Source organism: Lathamus discolor, chromosome 3 (assembly GCF_037157495.1).
Source record: "Lathamus discolor isolate bLatDis1 chromosome 3, bLatDis1.hap1, whole genome shotgun sequence".
In the NCBI taxonomy this organism is placed as follows: Eukaryota; Metazoa; Chordata; class Aves; order Psittaciformes; family Psittacidae; genus Lathamus; species Lathamus discolor.
Window position 1 is genome coordinate 85,788,680 of NC_088886.1, and position 21,648 is coordinate 85,810,327.

Consider the following 21,648-nt stretch of genomic DNA (forward strand, 5'->3'; position numbering starts at 1 on the left):
ACAACTCACAAACATCACATTTAATAGAAGTTCATATAGTAAAATCATTTGTGACCTCCTTTTGCCTTGGAACGACCCAGCCAGCAGTTCTACTATTGCAGTTACAGCTTTTTAAATGTGCTGTTGTTTCCCTCCTTGTTGTACATATTTAACGAGCAGCACAGGTTTATCCCAGTCACCAGTGCTCATACTTACTGTGATTTACAAAGCTGGCTCAAAATTTGGAGAGAGAAACACAGCACTGTTCTCAAGTTTAAGCTAACATATTTATACTAAAAATAAAGCGCACATTTTCAAGCAGGACTACTGGAACAACTTGATTTGTGTTCAGTTGGTCAGGTGTTTCTGAAATGGGAAGACAACAGACGCTGCTAGAAGGTATATTGACCAACACTGGGTCTGCTGTTTCTTTTTTCTTAACTGAGTCAGATCGCATTCCACTGTTGGTGCCAGCAGTCTGCCCACACCTGCAAGTGCCCTATTCCTCCACCATCATATTTCCAGGGAGATCTTGAACCATCAGAGATTTCTGGGAGGCACGGCTGGTACCAAACAAGAAACACTGATGATCCTCATGGCAATAAGTAGCTTCTCAAGAACTTGCATACTTCTACAGTTAATCTGACTACCAGACCTAGGATCAGAACAAGTTTTTCCTCTAGCTCAAGCTTCCAGGACTTATGGAGAGACTGCAAGAAAGAAAGGAGCATGACATGTGACGTGAGTATGAGCACTTTGCTGGGGACATAATGCTCCCAAGTACCTCATGACAATGAAATATTCTTGCTCTCATGGTAGTGCAATTCATGTTTTTATCTCTGGGATTTTGATACAATAGGATTTATGACGCTAGGCATATTTCTGACTTCTGCTCACAGCAGGTGCTTTTACAGACCTTCTGGACTTACTGTCCACTGCACAACTGCATGCAATGCTGTAGGCTGGATTCAATAATTCACGTGGTTTCTTCTGCTTCTGCACTGTTATGTTTGTGAAAGGGGTTGATATAAGCAAAGAGCAGAATTATTGCAAAAAAAAAAAAATATAGTGCGGATCAATTGGATTGTTGCAGGAATTACAAGCGGAAGTTTTTCTCTTGTGTTATATAGCAGGCCAAGCAAGACAACCTTGATCTCTTCCTATACTCTTAAAATTCCCTAATGCACGTAGAAGTGTTTTAGTAGAATTTAGTGTTCTGAAAGCTCCCTGTAAAAAAAGCTTGTTATCTGATTGGTTTCAAATATAAAAGTTCATTACATAGTTATTAAAAAACCCCGAAACCTATCAGTGCTAGAAATGTGTTTTGAACCATGCTGCACAGAAAAACTCTGTAACTGGAGTTCAGCTAGTGACTTTCAGTTATGACATGTATGCTAGCAAATATTCCATCTTATTTTGGTTTGTGTCTGTACTACATCTGCCACAGTAACAAAGTATTAGGAAATAATAGAAATACATCAGTGAGGTCAAGAGAGATGATTCATTACAGATGACCATATACCTCTGAAGAGCTGAGTAAAATGGAGGGGGAAGGAATGACTGTAATGTGACTTCAACATCACAGTGACTCACCAATCCACTTGACTTGCATAAGTATTTCTGACAAGGCACTCCAACATATGAAAACAATCAAATAAATAAATAAAAGAGTCCAGAGAGTCCCTTCCCAATCACATTAAGAGCAGACATACAGAAAATGTTATAGGAATTCCATCTTAATCTAACAAAAATAATACACACAGATCTCATGGGAAATATGGGATCAGAAGAATAGAACTAAGAAGATTACTCAGGCTGCAGGTAAAGGAGATAAATGGAAGAGAAAAAAAGTTTACAATTATAGGATGAGCATTTTCTCTTTTTAAAGGAGATTATGGTGATTAGAAACACTATCGCGAATGTATTATTTAAAATGCAACAAATTCTAGGTACATCAGATAGAATTTACTGAGCCTATGAAGTATACAGCTTTGCAAAGTACAAAGTGACTTTATTTTTATTTTTTTAGTCAAAAGACAAAAACTATGAATCTTTATACACACATATCATAAATGTTTTTGACTCCAAGGTAGAAGGTAAAAAGTAATTCCCTAAATGTTAGGGAAATTAAGCTAGGTCTTGCTGCTTATTACTTTTAACTTGCATACAATGATAGGAAGAATTTTATCTGCAACTAAACTTTAAAATGTACTAAATTTTATCCTCTAAAATACAGAGAACTCTCTATATAAACACAGATGCTTTATCCAAACACATCGTCTTTTAATTTTAGTTACTTTTATCTTAGTGATAACAAGTTTTGGGTTTGGTTTTGATTTTTTACAAGGGGAATCCTAAAACTAACCTGTTAAATCTCTATTTAGACTTGATTTATACCTGAATTTTAAATGAAACAAAAATTCCCGATAGTAGACTCAAAGCTCTTACAAGAAATCTGCTCAAATTTGTACAGCAGGGTGACTATTTTACATGCCTAGCTAGTGCAGTTGCTCCAAGTTCACAAACATTTTAGCAAAAAGGAAACTCAAATCAAGTGCAGACTCTCTGAGAGAAAAAGACAGGTCCTTTGAAGTGGGATGCTCTAAAGACTGAATTTAGACGCAAAGGACAGGGCAACCGGTAACAGTAATCTTATGTAGCAGGCTCATTATGTTCTACTACTTTGGTAATTGATGTTTGTATAAGCAGCTGGCGAGACAAGCAGAACTTCACCTTGCTATCAAAAGATCATGCAATAACATGAAGAGACGTTGATCAGATTATGGGATGTGAACAGAAGTAGACCCCATGAAAGTATCAAATAAAGTCATGTCAGCTATTAAGCAGCCAGAGAAGGCAGACAAGTTTTGCTGTAGCTAGCATTAGAGCTCTGTAATTTATACGCCAGCTCGCTCCTATTTCTAAACCAAATTCCACATGCATTCTATGTTAACTCTGAGTGTCGGCAGTAGCAGCTACATTAAAAGTAGATGACAAAGCAGAGTACTACAATGACCAGTGAAAATTAGATTTTAATACATTAGGACACACATCAATGTAACAGATTTTGTTGATCCCATCAAACTACACTACTGGAAGAAAAAAAAATGGCCTTAAAGATGACATCATAACGAAATTATATAGCAGAAAAGCCCTTAAAGGAGAACACAAATGCTTCTGAACTAACAAGGAATGCCTTTCTGTAAGAACTGAAAAAACTAGCACCTAAGTGGCAGAACTAACTGACTTTTAATGAGACCTAAGGCAACAAACAATCACATATACCTCTCTCAGGAAAACCACTGAAAGAGAGTATTTTTTATTTCCTGTTTAGTTTGTTGATGTTTTCTTCTCATGGCTTCATTTTTATTTCAAAAGACTTCCATGTATTATAATTCTTTACAGGCTAAAGAAATTATTTTTATTAGAGTAAAAGTCTAGTCAAGATCTAAACCTCTGAATTGCTCTGAATTTATTAGAATGCTCAAATGCTCAGAACAGATGGAACAAATACTTTGTACAGTACACGCGCTATCCAAGAATTCACAGATTATACGTGTATAAAACAAGGAAAATTAGGTGGGTTAACAGCAGGAAAGTAGCTGCAACATCCCACTATGGATGTAGAGTGTGAGCCCTTTGTCTGGATGTGTGCCAAGCCTCCCCGCAGTTATCCTAGCTGTAAATAGGTAGCTCTTCATTCAAGCTGAGAAGAAAAAAAGGCAGACAGATGTGCTACCAGCCATATTGCTCCCTTGTGTGCTGTTGGCTGCAAAATACAAGTGTGCTTTAACCACACAAGACCAATAAGCCACCTGCACCCAGAAGGGATCTTTGGCAGGTGTTGAATTAGTGAAACAAACCCAAGTTATCAAAGCATCAATAAGTCTGTTGACTTCATTTTAATTTATTTAAAAACAAAACCAAAAAATAAATCCCAAATGACACAGATTTTTTAGCAAAGGCAAAAACTGTACTGCTCATGAAGAAATACAGTTTTAACATAAATTACTACATGCTTAAAAATGGGTGTTTCCCATTTTTACCCTTCTATACCAGTCCTTCAACATATCCCACATATCCCTCCTTTATCCTTTCTAAACTGCTTTATTCTGTTTAAATGTTTCTTCCGCATTGACATTATTTTCTTTTTATTTTTCTCCATTGCTTTGTTCCTGCATCCAAAATGCAGACTGTCGTCCCAACCCCCCTTCCCCCTTCCCACAGGATTCTTTTCCTTGTTCATGTTTCTTTTTATTTTTTTATGCCTACTTCGCTGTACTCCATGGCTTTGCTTATTTTCTACCACCTCAGCAGAAAAGAGTCCAAACAAAGATAAAAAGAAAACAGGAAGCAACAACATTCCTTTGCTACTCCACTGTTTTAACATGCATGGAAGCATGCCACTTCTGATGCAATGGTCCAACTGGCATCACAGCAATCCCTGCGGTATTTGACAAGCATGCTATGTTGCTTGGGCAACCATTCCTAATTGTCTTCTGGGATGCTGAGTGCAAAAATGGGTTTTTTGCTGGTCTCTATGAGGGTCATACTAGTACGGTGGCAGTGAACACAGGTTACTGCTATAGCAAGCGAGGCACTGAAAAGAAACAGATGAGGTGGTCCTGTATGCAATATCATGTCAATCGCATATAAAACCCAGTCTATTCCACAACTACAGTCATGTAAGATAATGTGTACAACAGCTGTCATACAGGACTACAACAACCACTCTGCCAGAGCCATTAATGTTATTCTAGACTCATGCTGAAAGCGTCTCCAAGTGTTTCTCCTGGCTTGAAAAGCATACAAAAAAGAGGTATCTATATATAACACCATCCTACAAGAAATAGATTGTCAACAACAGTTTGGCAGGGCAGTATTAACATCTTTTAGAGACTGGAAGAAAAAATTTTTGAAAGTAAATCTCTGCTGAAACAAATAAAGGCAGAAGCTTTAAGAGCAGGAGCTACGGCCTCAAAGTTCTCCCAGAAGGTTCATTTCAGTATATGAATATTTTGTGTCTTAAAAGAAACACACCATATGCTGGGATGGCTTTTCTTAACTAGAAAAGTCTGTCTTATATTTTTGGAGGAGACAAGTTTTGCCTTGGGCATGTTTATTGACATGTTTCATAAACCTCAAATCCTTAACTGAAAAAAAAAAAATAATAACCTACTTTGCCTGTATCAATACTACATTTTTTTTTTAGTTAGAGACCCAAAGGTGGAAGAAAGGAGAAATTTCAAGTAACTTCAGGCAAAAAGTCCATTTCAACATTAAGACACACCAAAATGATCATTTCATTGCAAACGTATTAAAATGAAATTTCAGCATCTCAAATTTTTCTCCGTTTTTGCTTTTACAGAAAATATTTGCTAATTTTAATCCAAAGTCACTAACAAAGGTACAAAACTGCAACTTATTTCAGAGCACAGTGAAACACTATACTGCACTTCCTGATCTAACAGAATCAAAAATCCTCTTCTGTGGATCCAAGTACTGCCTCTCTATTTTCTGCCTGGCCCATAGAGGGTACGCTGGAGAACCTCTCCAGTATTCATCACCACAGAGAGCCACGTGGCAAATGCCACACAGAAACTTACAGAGGATCCTTTAAGACCCTTCCAGAAAAATGGAAAATATTTTCTTTTAATTGTGTTTACTCTATTTTCTCCTGAGTGAATAAAAAAAATAATAAAAAATAAAAGTAACCCTGTCCTAAAGGTTTTTCCAGCCTACGCTAAACCAGCCCACATTACTGGATGCACTATCTTCCCTGAGTTTCTACAAAGTTACACACTCTGTAGTGCACTATAACAAGCACATACACATACTAGATTTAAGGTCTAGGAAGTGATGTATTTAGGAAAGATGTAACTGGATCTACCTGAGTGAGACGCCTCCCAGTCTGACAGTGCCTGGGGAAGGGCAACATGTTGTGCTCCTTGCTCTGAGTTACTGCCAGAGGCCAGACACAGGGCTCAGCAGACCTAATGTGCCACAGCCAGCCTGTACTCATCTTCCATGGGGAGGAAAGGGAAAAAAGGGAACAAAAAATATTTCCAGAGCCATTAGCAGCACTTTTCTAAGGTTGCTGTCTTAACTACAATCCTTTTTGTCCCACAGATCATCCTAGTTCCCAAAGACTGAGAATAGCTCACACTAAACAGAGTATAAGATACAACTTTAGCAATTTCTGGAGAACATATTCAGCCACAGCTGATGAGAAGGCTCTATTACAGTGTTTGTTTAGCTAGATTTACAGGCAGTTGCAACTATTTTTGGCCAAAGAACTTTCTTCCAGAAAGGGTGGTTCTTTCTTACAAGTGTTTTACATTAGCAGACATTTTTTCCTGTCCAAGGAAAGCACTCCAGTTCTCTGACATAAGAAAGCAGATTTTACCACTAATAACACTTGAACAAGACCATCAGAGAGGCCAAGATCACAGATAATTGACTATCAACACATTCTGCATCCTGAAACACTACCACTAGCACTTAATACATTGATAAGCTAAGTGATAACCCTGCTATTATCACTCAGGGGCTTTCAATTTTCATAAAACATACTCAGAAACATTTTCAATTTCAGAATGCTGCTTTAACATACATAATACAAATAGCTATGAAAAGACATTATTCTTATTTAAGCCTGGAGGAAGAGACAACAGGAGTCATATTTCTCTATTATAAATTATTATGCATTCTGAAATGTCAATAAAACAAGTGACAGCGGTGGATTGTATTCAGGAGATAAATAAAAGGAAAATTAAACTAAGACTTGTCCTTACAACTATTACTATTGACAGTGTGTTCATTTTCTGAGGAGCTACGTGAGTAAATTATGAGTTGAAACATTCCTTGCACTATTTGGTGTTATGAAGAAGAAACAAAACAAAACAAAACAAAACAACCAATGACAAAAAAAAACCCCACAATTAATAGGGTTTTGTGTATTTGCATTCTGTTCAATTTTTACCTAATTTTTACCTAACTTTTGGAAGACACTTTTTCTTATACAGGCCTTGGAGTTCACAGCACATGTAGCCCTTCATCTATCTCAGCGGTGCTCCAGAAGGACACTGCTTGAGTGCTTCAAATCACAGGGCAGAGGTATTACAGACTCACAGACTCTTACTGCACTTGCATATCTACACTCATCTTCAATGAAACATTCTTTAAAGACTTGGAACCATACGTAGAAGTAGGAAGACAGGAGGATACCCAATATAAATAAATAGAAAGATAAATAAAATTATAGATAAACACAGCATAAACTATCAATTAATTAATGATATCAAGATTAAAAGCTGAGGCACTGGAATGGGTTGCCCAGGGCGGTTGTGAGTGCTCCATACCTGGCAGTGTTCAAGGCGAGGTTGGATGAAGCCTTGGGCTGGGATGGTTTAGTGTGAGGTGTCCCTGCCCATGGCAGGGGGGTTTGAACTAGATGGTCTTGAGGTCCTTTCCAACCCTAACTATTCTATTCTATTCTAAATTTCATACAGTATGCTAGCACCAAAATTAACAGCATTCTCTGGACATTCAGTACTGGCATAGAGTCAAGAGAGAAAGCTACATGGTCTGTTTTACTTAGATTAAAGGGTGACCTAAATTAACACTGGGTTAAAGATAACAAAAAGACTTCCATCAGTAAGCAGCTGAACATAAATCTGGTTGTTTCAATTATTGTTGTCATGATTTCTCAGGAAGAAGCATCACAACATTCCCCTGCAATTCTATTAGGACTGATTCTCAACCTGAAAAGGAAGCTTTTATCAGCATTTGGTATAGACTCATGCTCAAGACAGGACACTAAAAATTTTCTTTCATGACAGCAGACTTCATTCTTGTATCACTAAACCTCCCAGTTGCCAGGATCCTATCTGCACCTCCACCCTGGCTGTTAACAACCACAGTTAAGATTTAATCTGTGGTCTTCACCAGAGCCAAGAATCTGTGATAGGTATCACAGACTCTGATCAAAGAGAGTTCATTACATACCCCTCCTTTCTCTGCTCACTGATACTGACAAATCAGGGACCACCATTCTTACTCATGTGAGATGCTGACAAATCTGCTTTTTTCAGCGCAAGATTTAACAAAATATGGACAGCATTCTAATAATGAATTTGTATGAATAAAACTGGTGACCCAAATACACAAAATACATGCATCCTCTTCCCTCTTCAGGGGAAGCACACATATTTATGAAACAGAACAGTTATGTACCACTGCTGATGCAGAAAACGGGACAGAAGGATTTACTTCATGTTTTGCTGGTCATGAAGACCTAAACAGTTTGTGTCAGAAACTGCAACTCAAGTCATCAGGTTTTTCTGAAGTTCAGAATCTTTTTTTTAAGCTTCTCTTGCTGTTATCTACTGCTTTCATAGCTACTGAGAAATCTCCTAACGTTATCTGACAGCAACCTCTAGGCAGAAGAACAGTCCTCAAAAGTATACTTATAATGCATGCAAGAGTAATGCCAAAAGTATAAATGATAAAATGCTACTATATTAAAAATTATGAAAGATACAGCATAAGTAGAAATACAGAAAAAATTTCTCTCTCTGCTCCTTATTACCATTCACAGATTACAAACTCAGGTTACATGCAGGACAACTCAGTATTTGTAAATGTACTAAAATAAAACTGTTGGACTGCATTGCCTCTAAGTCATCCATCACCTAGACAGTGAAAATATATTGTGATATATTTTATTGATACAGAAATGTTATCTCAAAAAATATAATACCAGTCATAATACTGACATTTATACAAATAAATATACACCAAAAAAACTACATCACAAGACTGAATTACACAGAAGTAGCAAAGCTCTACTCAAAAGTGAGACCTAGTCAACCTTTTTCAACTGAAACTTTTAATTAATGTGTATATTGCCACTGAATGAGCAAACATACTCAGGCACTTTTTTTTTTTTTTTAGGGCACTTTAGGGCGATTTCATACCCCAACATCGTAAAATATTTGTTAACCTTGACATTTATTTTCTCTCGACATCAACTTTCACTTTCTGTTAAAATTTTTCTTCTTCCTTTGGAGGAGGGATCACTCCAACTGTAAGGACAACAGTAATTTTCTTAAGTAACTCACTTGTTTTTGCAACATTACTTAGTCCTTGACAATAGCTTGTAAGTCAGTATGTAGCCAAGTACGTGTCAGCAACCTCAGCCAAGATGCCCATAGCCATTTACACAGAAGAGAAACTCCCCTGATGTATGCAAGTACCTGTTCCAAAATTAATCAACAATAGAAAATAGCAGTAAAATGATTCTTGAAAGACTACCAAGCAAATACACTAAGGAAGAGAAGAGGGCTTGTAAAGTTAATTGCATTAATGCTACATAGTGACACCTAGCAAATAAGTGTTTTGGGACAGCTTCCCAACTATAAAAAATCTAAAAGGCAGTTTGATGTGGGGGACAGGGAGGGAGGAAGGAGGGCGCAGGGGAAAGCACTTAGATATTCAGTTGGAAATTGCAGTGTTCTGGAATGAAAACCTCAAGTTCATCCTCAGCATCTGCTCTGCCAAGCCGGGCTTCACCATGCATTTGGGAAAGTCAGGACATTCACTTTTATTTCTTTTCTTTTCAAAAACACCTCTCTGAAGCTGTGCAAGGCACTGCTCTCAAGTTCTACACCACTCCAGTCAGATACTCAGCAAGACAACAAGCAGCTGTGACAAATGACTGCTAATGAGAGGGAAGTCTCCTATCCATTCCTTTAAAATATTTATGGTTTAGTCTTTGAAACTACTTGTAAAATGTCATATTCTCTTTTAAATCTAGTAATAACGCTGGACTTTCCTTTATGCATTCTCTTTAATACTGACATTGCCTAGTATAGCTAGATAGCCTAATAATAGAAAAATACGGGTTTATGTGCAGAAAGAACTAGAACATAGTACTAAATGTACTGAGGCATGTAAAATGTTAATTACAATGAAAAATACTGAAATACGTTGCTCAGCTCGCTTCAGGGCTGCTAATCAAAGTAGATAGCTGCAGGTTTGTAGACACAAGCATAGTTCCAGAGATTGCCCAAACCAGCTAATGCCTGGCTGTCCAGCACATGCTCACACTGTCTCTGAACAAGGCACACAGGTTTAGATGCTCATTCAGAACTGTTTGTTGCAATCTGCAATCAGGCATAACCCAAATGGGGAAATACTCCATCTCTGCTTAAAGTTTCTGCCCCTGCATGTTGAACAACCAAGCCTGCTTGCTAAATTGTGTTCTCCTCATGCCCTTTTTCTGAGATACACATTCCCCATTTTTATTTTCATAGGTCAAGTGAAACTTCACATCACACAGCCCCTGTCAGCCTCTGCTAACAAGTGATATTGCTCTTATGTTTGGGCAAACCTTGCAGCAACAGTAAAGCAAACACCATGGGAGAAACTTGAGCAAAATTCTAGTGTCACTATTTGCAAGATCCACCTCCTCCTAGAATGGAGCACCATTGACCTAAAGTACTTTATTTCTCTGCTTCTCACCTGGCAGAGCAAATGCCGTTGCCTCCTACATTCTGCGCATATGTGCACACACCCGTATTAGCAAAACAGGAACAATGAGAAAACCTAAACTTTTACATTTTCTGCCTTCTACTTTTGACCCACTGTGTTACCTTTGATCATGCCACTCTTTTGCTATTCTCCATAAATCTATGGAAATAGAAATGCAAAGTGCATATTTGCTTCAGGTAATAAAAAAATATTTCCCCTAATTCCAATCTACAGTATTTTCAAAAGATGAGTATAGGGATATCTAGAAGATCATTAAAGCAATAAACAAAATTAAAAAATTAAATACATTTGGCTGCTGCCAACATATTAGTAGGAAATGTTTGTCCAGGGATATATAAATTATAACATTGCAAGTTTATAGAAATTAAACTGAAGAACAAACCCCCCACAGTACCAATACTTAAACACTGACAAATTTCAATGACTACAAAGATGATACAAGCCATCACATTACTGAATGAGCAGAAAACTAACCCATGACAGGAATCATCTTCTGCTCTTTACAAAGTTTAAGCTTTAATAAAACAGTCACCTTCTTAACCTGAGGTACTTTAACAAAGGCCTTAAAAAACCACCACTATGCCATCATTATTTGAGTATTTATCTCATAAACACAAGGAACAGTTAGCAATGAGAATAAAATGACAAGCACTAAGTATGCATTACACAAAAGATAAATAATGTTTAGTTGTCTGGGAAGCACACACAAGTCAGGGAAGACTGGGAGCCTCACACTTCCTCATTTATCCTTGAATTGAAAAAACTGACATCATTAGCTGAAAAAGTATTGGATTTTCTGTGCTGCAACTTGTGGAAACCTGAAGGATTGAAAGTAATTTTTGCAACATACTGAGATTCTTTAAAAAGAAAAACTTCAGAGGGATCTGCTTGGATTACTTCCTGGATCTCATAATGCACATACATATTTATTTATTTTTGTTCAGACTTGTCCTTCTAAATGCAAAACTTACATTTGGCATTGTACCATTACATTGAAATCTGCTTCAGCACAGTTGAAACGTATAACCCACCCTGACAGAATCACCAGCATAAAGCACAAGAATATTTCACTTGCTGCCATTAAGAAACTGCACCTTAGACTGCTATTAGAGATGAGGCCCATTAGGAAAGTAACTTATTTTCCTTGGTATTCTTACACTGTGAATTTCAAGGCATTTTGTTTACCACGGTTTTTTCTCTTTTCATACTCCCCAGACCTTGACAGCCTCCATCGAGCAACTCCTGAGATGGCAAAGGACCATCAGAAGGAGCACAGAAAACTGCATCCGCCAGGACACGAGGGACAGCTGGAGGGGAGAGGCATGGAGCACTGGCAGCCTGGGCAAAGAGACATGCCTGTATCCCCAGAGGGAATTGCTGAGCCTGGGCTCAGCACCAAAATTCAGCGTATTAAAGGGTAGGGAGTGACCTGCAGAGGAAAGCTGGAATGATAAAGAGGGCAAAAACTGAGAAAATATCTTGATGCCGGAAACCCAGAAAAGTAATGAACACACCCCTGGTGCACGTCTTTAAAAAATATAGTTTCAAAAGTAGTCTGCACTCATTGCATTTCTTTGTAAGAAAGTAAATTTTGTCTACATACCGACTCATCTAACATTGGTGGGTTTTTTTCAGTGCTGTATCACACAGCTATGACACATTTTTCACGGCAAACTACCCTAGAACTAGCCAAGAAGCAGTACTACACGTTCCTCAACATACCTGTGGCCCAAAGAGCAGTTTGTTTCCATCAGCTTTCAATGTGGGAATGTTGCCAGAGATGTTAAAGTAAGAAACCAATAAAGCTGCTATGCCCTCCACAAGCATGTTCTGCGTTCCTCTACACTGAGCACGTTGTCCACAACCAAACGAAGCAGGAGAACAGAAGAAAGAAAAAAGAGAGCCTGCCATTGAACACATGCAGTGGCATCAAGAAATAAAACTTCTTTGTTTAAAAAAAAGTATAAAGAGCCGAAGTCAATATATTTAACCTTTATAAAAGAATGCTGTGCAACTTAAAAATAATTCAAATAGTGAATAGTACATAGAATAGTAAAGAGGTACAGCACAGGTTTATGACTGACATTATTTGATAGCTTTATGCAAAATGATTGAGTTAACATGCTCACGAAGTTAAGATGAAAGCATAACAATTTGCAAATACTGAATAAATCTCTCAAAATTCTAAAGCACATTGTGGGGGAATCTAACAATGAATATATCAGAAAGTAATTATACCAGAAATAGCATAAAGTGGTGACAGGGCCTAATAATACCACAGTGTATTTGCGCCATGAGCTATTAGACAAGGGCCAGCACATCTCTGGACTGGACAACTGGCAGGTATCAGAGCTGAAGGGGATGATCCTTCCCCCCAGCCCTGTGCTCAGCCCTGGTACGACATTAACAGTTTGAATAACATTTCAACTACTAGAAAGTGCACACATAGAGGACAAGTGTATCTTTGGATCTATAAAGGTGATACAGGTAGAGGAAAAATTAAGCAATCAAGAACGTGCATAAATGTCAGGAGAACTATGAACAGTGATCTGTTACATGGCCTCTGGGGAACTGGTCTGGGCATTTCAAGTGGGAAACCTAGAATCTAAAGGTAATACGAAAAATATCACAGCTTTAGGAAAGGCCAGGTGATTGCAACATGGGTGCTTTACCAACTCCTCTATCTGAACTTACTGCTCATAAGCTCGTATTGCATTGATTTGGCCAAAATATGATGAAAAACAAAAGAAAATTATGAATTGGAATCAGTAATTTTTGAAGGTAAAGAATCTGCCACTCACTCTCCTCTGGTTAGTGTAGCTCACAAAACTTTACATAAATTTGTAACACATTCTCTCTTCTTTGTCCATTTGGACACACAGCAGCTGTTACGGAAAGGGTAAGCATTATGAACCCAAGTTGCCACGTTCACCACTACACTGAAGAGCAACCAATGATTTTGCAGATCAAGTAACCTCTGCATAGCCAGAAATGGAAATTAAAAAGCATATCATAGATTACTTTTGAAACTGCTCCTATTCCTTACACTCACAGATACTGCATAACCAGATGGAGCTACCGAAGAGTCCCATGAGGGTCTGAGTGCTGGTCGTTTTGGCTAATTATAATCCTCATGGTCTGACCTGGTTTGGGGTCTAACCCGCTAATCCTCAACTCACATTTCAGAAGAAAAAACAACCATTATTGTATTAGAAGCAGAAGCCATTCTAAATATTAGTTGTAAACTCTGTCACCCAGCAGTATTTATGGTGACTGAGCAGTGGACAGAGTGTGCAACTACCAAAGAAAATCGTAAGTCTTTTTAAATGTTACTTTGCCTTGCATATCACTCTGAATCATGTACTGCAAACTGACCACAGGGTTTATTTGTAGGCTACACTACCAGTCATAGGAGGAACTGAGAGAAGCCTGCTCAGTGGACCACCATATACTTTACATTTAGCTTTCCATAGTATCCTGACAACATATAGCATATTTGCACACAAATACAGGTCACACTTCAGGACACTTACAGAACTGGGTTGGGTGGTGTTTTTTTTTTTTTCACTCAGAGAATGAGTTATTTTTGCCCAGGATTATGTCATCCATCAAACCAGGTAGCGACTCTGACCTGACCATAGTTACTAGAAGCTACATGCACAAAAAAGCACAGTTGTCAAGTGCAAGTGAACATGGAAGGACAACTTGCATTCAGCTGACGGGAAGAGGAAAAAAAGAAGATGGATTTTACGCATCAACGACCATTACAATAAAAGAATTTGTACAGCTACAGAGCTAACCATCCAGCACCAGCGGGGCACGGATACTTTACACCCAGACCCATACTCCGAGTACTCTATAGCTGAAATTTCATATCATTCCCATCCCTCTGTTTTCTGCAAACATTTTCTGAAGAAAGCTTGTTTTTTCCAGAAACAAACTGAAACCAAGAACACACACTTTAAACACGAAAGAGACGTAGTTACTTCCCAGAGGAATGCGTATGTCATGCTCACATTGGAGTCAGAGGGGCACCAACATGACTCAACACCAACTGCCAGTTTCAGACCTCCACAAGCTGTTTTTCATTTTGAAGCTTCTTCCTTTTAACCAAGTATTTCCAGCATCAGCCACCACCTTCTCACCCAGCTGACCCACTCCACTCTGCAAGAAACATCTGTCACTAAATGAACCATGCCAGCTTCCCATTTAAATGCCAAAAGTCCCTTTATCTGGTACATTTGTTGCCATTTCTGTTGCTCTCCATCAGTGGTTTTGCCTTTCCAGTTTCCCCTGAAGATCATTCCTTATCAGGAGAATCACACAAGATTGAATTCTATTTTCAAAGACAGGAGGAAAGAAACAGTTAAAAGTTGTTTTCCTGAACAAGATCACAAGGGTGTCAGGCAACCCTGCGTATGTCAGGCACAAAAACGCTTGTAAGTGTAAAAGTGAGGACAAGAGCCTATCTGCAGTGCCACTGCAGAAGCAGGTTGACCACACTTGGGAGCGAGATGGTGAAGGCAGAGGGGAAACAGGAAGGAGAATCACCAGCTGGGAACCATTCCTATCAGATGCTCACAGAAACTTCCCTTGATTCAAATCGTGTTTAACATCACCTTATCCACACTTGGTTTGTCACTGGGGAACAGGGTGGGGTGGCTACAAGAAGAGAAAGACAGCACTCCCTGTCACATAATTGAGTCCTGTTTTATAAAGGACGGGTGCAGCATTTCTGTTCCTGCTGGTCTATTCTATTAACACACACAAATCAAGGTCCAGGTGACAATACCACCAGAAACCTTCAGGAACAGAATGCTCACCCAGCTGCTCTGTGTGTCCAAGTCCTGGCCAGTGGTCTGCACCTCACACCAACCTGTTCCCCTCTGGCTCAGCCTTCCAAGTTTCAGAGGTATGTGCATGTCCCACATCATGCTCCAACGGGGCTACTACTTTAGTTATTTATTGCTTCCCCCAGCAAGAAGCCAGCAAGAAAGCAAAGTTTCCGAGAAGGAAATATTGATTTTTTTTGGTGGAAAACTTAACCTTTGAATCTAATACAACATGATACCTGCTACTTGAAGTTCTTGCAACTCTATACTAATCTCACAATCAAATAGAGGTTTCTTTTCTTTATACCTCAAGTTAATGTATCTATTCCTTCCTTTAAGAAAAGTGCTCTCTAGTAGTACTAAACTATATTCACCTTTCAGGAACAAAACAAAAAAACCCAAACCAAACCAAACTAAAATAACAAAAAAAACCAACCAACCAAAACCAGTAAGGAAATTATTTCATTCAATTTCAAAACACAGCTGTTCTCTCTGCTACAGTGAGGTGTTTCTAAGAATCATTATAAAGCTCTCCTAATATTTGGAACATTACAGCTGCCGTAATAACTGCAGAACTAACCTCTTCTTCTATCTCCAATTTCCCCCTCCTTCTCCTTCAAAGCTTCCCTTTTTAAAGTTACAGGTAACAAGTAATGAGACACTATCTTTTTTGGTTTCTAGGTTGGTGATGGAAGGGTTCACATCAAAACCATTTGAAGAACTAGTCTGTAGTTTTCTCTGAAAGACAAGCTTCAAAATTCAGCAGCTCACTCGCTGCTGCTACTACTACCCATAACTATATATAGCCTTGCGACATACTGACACGCTACTTCGGAACCACCAAGTAACCTACCTGAAAACTCTGGAGGACTAATACACATACTGCAGAAAGAAATAATTCAGAGTTTCTAAGCACCATCTATTTTTCACTGTAAATAGAAAATAGAACTGTCTGGGTTTGGACTTTAATGCCAAAACAGTCACAGTTACAGAGCAATTTAGGTTGCGAGGAACCTCTCTGGACATCACTTGGTCCAACCCCCCTCAAAAAAGGAAAAACACAAAAAAAATCCCATCTCTTCAACTCCGCTTTTTCTCTCTTTCAACAATTGTCTGTAGTATTTTGGTACTGTTCACTTTTTTCCTCCCTCAGTATCTTAAGTCTATTCAGATGAGAAGTTTCCCTAAAAGACAAGAGTTTGACTGTGTATGCATGATAACTCCCATGGCCTTCTCCTATCTTCCACGTTACAGATTCAGCTGTCCTCCTTTTCACTGGCTTATCAGCTATCAGCACCAAATGGCCCTTCCATCGGTTTTCAGCTCTTCTGAAAGGAACAACCCAGAAAGAGGGCTATGCCTGTTGCAGGTGGGATGGACTAGATGGCCTTTAAAGGTCCACTGCAACCCAAACTATTCTATGATTCTATAACTTTGTATTCCTTAACATTTCATAATATTAAAACAAAATTCAGTTCACGTTACCTCATTATGAAACTTTCTCAACATTAGACTCCTCACAGATGGAGAGTTTCCCTATCTATCACCAAAGCCATGATTTGAATCCAGCATCCCTCACATGGCCTGAACAGGTTTACTTTCACTTGTGTATAGTACCTGTTGCTGCTTCCTTCAACATCTAGAACCTCAATATGGCAAATTCAACACACACACAGAGAAAAAAAAAGTAAGCATTTACTTTAGTATTCCACTGGGAAGGATTTTTTTTTTCCATCTCATTAAACTCATCTTAAGAAAGAAACACAAGCCTGAAGGAAATTCTTGGAGAAATTCCTTTTAGAAGTACAATTGCCCAGAGTAACATTTCCCATAAAAATTATCTACAGAAACTGCTGCCTTTTCCAATGCCAGCATAGTCAAAAGCTTCAAAACCAGCAAGCACTTAGTTACCAAAAAAAGATAAGAAAATAAAGCTTCCCAGTTTATAATCGCCACGTACACCAGAATTCCCTGGGAACTGATTGAATTGCTCAGTGTTTTTAAAAGCTATTAGAAAAGACAGGGGTAATGGATAATTATTTTCTGCACTATATGTGAGGCACAAGGGTCAATTAAGCCACTGGGACAGGGTCGGTGTATACATACACACATATTAAAAATACAGACACACACACATACACTCTTCAGCAGTGAAACACTGGCAGTTCCCACCTCCCACTACAATACCAGCATCAGTGACATCAGGTTCTCCAGTGTGGCACAGAAGAGCTGACCTAGAGGACTAATGTCACTTAAGAAATGCAGCCCTCCAGACAGAAAGTTGCCTGGTATATGTCCTGCTTTCAGCTAGAACAGTTATTTGTTTCTCCTTTCTAGTAGCTGGTGCAGTGCTGTGTTTCAGCTTTAGTCTGGGAACAATGCTGATAGCAACAACTAAAATACTGGTGTGTTAAGTAATGCTTACTCTGATCAAGGACTTTCTAGTCTCTCATGTTGTGCCGGTGAGGAGCCGGGAGGAAGCAGAGACAGGACACCTGACCCTAACTAGCCAAAGGGGTATTCCATACCACAGCACGTCATGGCTAGTATATAAAGTGGGAGGAGTTATCCAGAAAGGCAGATCACTGCTCAGATCAGGCTGGGTATCGGTCGGTGGGTGGTGAGCAACTGTATTGTGCATCACTTGTGTTTATTGGTTTTTTTTTTCCCTTTTCCCTTCTAGTTTTATATTCTCTCCCCTTGTTATTTCTCTCATCATTAGTAGTAGTAGTAGTTTTGTATCATACTTTAGTTACTGGACTGTTCTTATCTCAACTCATGAGGTTTACATTCTTTCGATTCTCCTCCCCATCCTGCCAGGGGGAGGGGGTGCAGCTAGGAGAGGGTGAGCTGGGCTTAAACCATGACAGTATAGAATGATAAGTTCTCAGGAATCTAAAGGATTATATAAATAAATAAATAAATAACATGAAAAACATCCCCAGAGAAAACCCATGCTGATATCTCATGTATTTGCATGTATGTGGCAAAACAAGAGCAAAACCATTCCCTTCTGTCACACTGAGAAATTCAGTGGCAGACCATACCTCAGAAGAAATGTGAAGCACCAAGGGATAGACACATACATATCCAACACACACACACACATGCCAAAGGACTTAAGGAAAATAAAGCAGAACTATGAACACCGTCTGCCTTCATCTCCAGCATGGATTGAAGAAGTGGCAAAGGAAAGTAGCCCCCATCTCCTGCGGTACTTGCAATAGTGCAGTATGTAGGGGATGCCTCCACTTAAGAAGTCACAAGACTTTATCTTTCCACAGCCATGGTGGCTTTGGAAGTAAGGTCTGAATGACTGCCCAGCTGCACAGTAACTCTTAACACCTGTAAGCAAAGTTATCGTTTTGATGGTTGTATAAAGAACATATCCAAGCATATAAATATATATAGAGTACAACCCTTCAACACCAGCACTTGGAAAAAACACCCACACTTGTTCCTACAGTTACATGAACCAGTATTTTGTAACTTCTGGGTGGAACTGGAGCAAACTAAAGACTAGAAAAGCCACAACAGAAACTTGGAGCATCACAGAGATTTATGAATAAGGTCTCAGAATGGCCTAAGAACAAAATAGGGCCAGTAATAGGAAAGACTGCTACTGAGATCCTTAACAATATGGCTCACAGTAAGGAGGGTCTGGCAGTGTAATAGCAAACTAATACAAAGTGGAAGAAGCAGCTCGAAGAACCACAGCCCAACAAAAGGTACCTTTTCCAGCCCCTACTAGCAAAAGAAAATGTTTAGGGGGTCTTTAGTCACAAATCCTGCAATATTTTGGTTTTCCAGATGTACATCCTGCCATTCACTTGTACAGAAAAGGTAGTTTAAATATAAACCTCTTTAGGGTATTTTCAATAATAACTGTTGCACACATCTCTGAAAATGTATCTCAAATGGAAAGAAAAAAGAAAGTAGTCTTCCTCTTGCATAGTTTTCAAACAAAAATAAAATAAACTATTTATTACATATACATAAAGATAAATGTTTCATTAAATGAAGAGATACTGTGATCTGTAACAACCACATCTGCTTAACCTCTAAAGGTCAAGGTCATGTCATATCACCAAGATAAAAAAAATCTAATTATAGTACCTACAGCAGTGTGGGCAAAGGCTGGTTTTTAGCAAAGCACTATTATAAACCAAACACAATTACATTATACAGAAACCATTAGATATGTGATGAGATTTTAATCTTTGAGCTGGTATCATTCTGCAAGTTAATCATCTGGAGAACAGAAAATCTGCTAGGAATGCAATTAAATGTACTAGTTCCATTAAAACTGAGCTGATATAGTTAATTGTACTCCTAAAATAGCTATTTCCTCACACCTTCACTGAGCAATTTTTTTTTCATCTGCTGAATAAAAGCCTATTTAAGGAACACTTTTCACTTAAACTCTCTAATAAGATCTGTGAACAGTTCTGTTCAGTTACGTTACCCACGCAAGTTGCGCTGCAGTTTGCTGTTCGACCTTGGATTCCTAATTCACTCTGGGAAGTACAGCAAGGTCTTTTGTTTCAGTTACTATTAGTCCATAGTATCTGCATTGCTGAAGCTTTGGGGAAGAATATCATCAATGTAGCTGTGCAGCACACGCTAAAGCAGCTATAAAATAAAATGAGATGACTGGCCAATGGCAAACCCCACGTCAGACGGTCGTTTTAAGCATCAGCACTTCTGGCAAACAGATGATTTCCAAACAGCTGTTTTAATTAATCCATACGTACTGCAAGTATTTGCAAAGGTTTTGCAGCAGTGCTATAGAATAGGGACTACAGGCCGTTCCTGCCTCTTTTTTTGAGGGAGAGAGAGAAAGGCAGAATGAAAACAAAAAGGTGTGCTAAGATCTTATCAACTCAGGAACATCTGATCTACAATTCACCATCACGGACCAGGCAGTTTGCTGGGGCATTTTCAATTGCTCTGCAGGGAAGGGGGATAAGATCGCCGGTTGCGCTGCCAGGCCGGGCTGACACCGGCGCATCCCGCATCCCGCGGCGCGGATCCAGTTACGTAACCTCGTCCCCCCCGCCTAGGTCCGGATGCTTCGGCTTCGCCCCGGGGCCGGCCGCAGCAGCGACCACCGGACCAGGCCATAGACCCCGCTCCGGGCCCGCCGGCTCCGCGCCCCGGCCCGCTCCCGCCACCGCCGAGACCCGGCGCCCGCACCGGCACCCGGCGAGCCCCGGCTCCGCGGCGCGGCGCGACCCGACCCGACCCAACCCGCTGCTCCCCAGCACGGCCTGTCCGGCACCGCCGCTCAGCGCCCACCTCCTCGCCGGGATCCGCGGTGCATCCCCGCTGCGGCCCGGGAGACTGCGCCCCGCCGCTGCCGCCCGCCGCAGCTCCCCGCCCGTCTGACAGCGGGAGGGAGGCAGGGAGGGAGGCAGGGATGGCGGCAGGCAGGGGGCGGGCAGCCGCGCCGCCGCAGCCCCGCCGCGCCGCCCCTCGCTCCCGCCCGCCGGCCAAGGTGCCCTCCGCGCTCGCCGGCACCGACCTGCGGCGGGCGGGCGGGCGGTGCCGACTGGGGCAGCCCCGCTCCGCAACGCGCCGTGCCTGGTGGCAGGTACCGCGGGGCTAGCGCTGGAATGCTCCGGCCGAGCGCGGCTGCGGCCCTCTGCGCGCAGCGGCGGGGCGGCGCCGGGGCACGGCACCGCACCGCAGCCGGTCTCGGTACGCGAAGCGAAGGCCGGAGTTAAGTTGATGCCGGCGTTGTCAGAGAAACGGGTAGTGGAGGGGAGCGAGCAACGGGCGTTGGTCACGAGACCAGTTCTGAAATTGAACTGGAAAGCACGAGGGCAGCAACGGGGATGTGCTCCAGCGGGAGGATCCTCCGTGCCACCGGGGGGAGGGTGCCGTCAGACAAAGGGATGCTGCTGGAAGCCCCGGGAGCAAGCAGAGAGAGGGGCTACTAGCACCCGGGTAAGCACCTTTCCGTCCAACGACTTGGTAACACAAGCAGATACCCAACACTGCAGTCCCCCTCCCTGCAGCTTTCAGTGCATTAGCCGGCTCTTTGTCGTCCGATCATGGGAGGTTGTTAAAGAAAAAACACATTACATACTTGTGACAAGTGCCAGAGACATCATTCCCTTAGTTTGATCTACATTAGCTTTTTTGTTGTTTTTTTTGGGGTTTTTTTGTTTGTTTTTTTTTTACTGTAGATCCTCCATCACAGCTTCCATGACATCCTTGATAGCTTAGGCACACCTGGAAATGGGAAGCTGGATTGTCCTGTGCAGAAAAATTACTAAGT

The 21,648-nt window shown here is 40.4% G+C and overlaps 1 protein-coding gene across 2 annotated transcripts in view; it reads right to left on the reverse strand.

Annotated features, from left to right (window-relative positions):
• OSBPL6 (oxysterol binding protein like 6) overlaps nucleotides 1-20,748 on the reverse strand; it is a 100,460-nt gene extending 79,712 nt beyond the window's left edge. For both annotated transcript variants that reach the window (XM_065670252.1, XM_065670248.1), the window contains exon 1: nucleotides 20,664-20,748. The gene's annotated coding sequence lies outside the window, so the exon portion shown is untranslated. The remainder of the gene's footprint in view (nucleotides 1-20,663) is intronic.
• Nucleotides 20,749-21,648: the final 900 nt, after the last annotated feature.